Here is a 1,793-nt window from a genome sequence, read left to right as displayed (position 1 = left end):
AAAACTGAAGTAGCAATGGTATTAAGAATGGTCAACCACTATTTAGGAACACTTGTTTGAAATTGTTATGGCAATGGTATTTGGAATAGTCAATGCAGGTAGGAACACGTGTTTAGAACTGTTTTAGTAATGGTATTTGCAACGGTCATTTACTTAGATTTGTAATATTTTCTAACTATTACTAGAGTCATTTCAATTTTTTTAATTTTTTTATATTTTATAATTTATTCATATATTTAATAAAATAAATAAATATATATTTTAATAAAATTTAAATATATAATTAAATTAATTTAAAACATTTTTAACTAATTATATTTATGAATTTAATTAATTTAATAAATATGAAATAATGGAATGTAATAAACATTATGAAACATGAACAATCAAGGAAAAATATTTTATTAATATGAAAAATTACCTAATTACGTAGTTAGTGACATCCATATCGTCCTAGTTTGAGGCCGGGGGTTGTGTCGGAAGCAGTGCTGCGGTCGAGGAGGAGGCCCGCATCTCCCTCATCATTGGTGCGGTCCTTCATAGCCGGGTTTGGTGGTGGTGGTGGCAATGGCTGTGTCGGCAGGGGTGGCGATGGTGATGTGAAGGTCCGGCTGTAGACGTGGGCCTCAAAACCAAGGCCAAATACTTGGCCCTTGTTCTTGCCCCGACTGTAGCCAGCCACATCTGTTGCTCTGTCACTGCCACCAAAGCCTCCAATTCGGCCGGGGCATCATGGTCCTCAACCGTGGCCTGAGGATGACGATCCTCCATCAACTTCTGAAATGTCTCCAGCAAAACAAACAAAATTATTAGTTCTTTAACCAAAAATTATTTTTTAAAAAAAAAATAATATTAATAATCTACTTGCCGCCACCTCCGCTTCCCTCGGCCTGCTCTAGCTGTCATCCTCCTTTTTTTTTCCCTATAGCACCTTTCAAATAATTGTATCTACTTGGGCGGCCGATTATTTTTTTTTTAAAAATAATATTAATAATCTACTTGCCGCCACCTCCGCTTCCCTCGGCCTGCTCTAGCTGTCATCCTCCTTTTTTTTTCCTTATAGAACCTTTCAAATAATTGTATCTACATGGGCGGCCGGCCGAACTCCGCCTTCTGTAGAAGAAAAAATAGTTAGCATCTTATTTATAAAATAATATTATTTACTTATCAACGTCCCCTCCCTCGGTACACAATCGAGGACGCCGTAGGGTTCGCCGTCCGATTCACCTTATTCTTCGTGGACTCCTACTGGAAGTCCTTGTTGGCCCAGTACGCCTGGAGCTGGAGCCAGACCTCGTTGGCCAATCAGAGTGGCTTGACCAGGCTGGACCTGGCGACGGAAAATGTATTTTCGGATATGCATTTCGGCCCATGTGTGTAAGACTTGGAATATGGACTCGTGATCACAGTCTCACTAGTAGGTCATCTACAATAATAAAATTAAACAAAACATTAGTAAAATTTATTAAACAATTTAGATTATTAGATAATACCAAATCAAATTTAAATTTGATTACCTTCATACTCTCGAACCAGAAATTTTAGTGCTCTTGCAGCACCTACCTCAGATATGGCTATGGGTGGAGAAAGTGTCCCCAAATGACTGCATTGATGTGCTCGTGGAAGCAGTGGTCAGACGTGAAAGGACATGTTAATTAGATATTTTCAAGATAAAATAATACTAAAAGAATTTGATAAATAAATTACCTCGCGTATCGAGGCTGATGTATTAGCGCGCTGATGAGGGGGGGCCTGCTGGTGGTGGTGGTGGTGGTGGAGCAGCCATTGGTGTG

The sequence above is a fragment of the Sesamum indicum genome, unplaced genomic scaffold (genome assembly GCF_000512975.1).
Source record: "Sesamum indicum cultivar Zhongzhi No. 13 unplaced genomic scaffold, S_indicum_v1.0 scaffold00318, whole genome shotgun sequence".
Taxonomy (NCBI): domain Eukaryota; kingdom Viridiplantae; phylum Streptophyta; class Magnoliopsida; order Lamiales; family Pedaliaceae; genus Sesamum; species Sesamum indicum.
The sequence above is the reverse complement of the archived record's forward strand: the minus strand, read 5'-3'. Positions refer to the sequence as shown.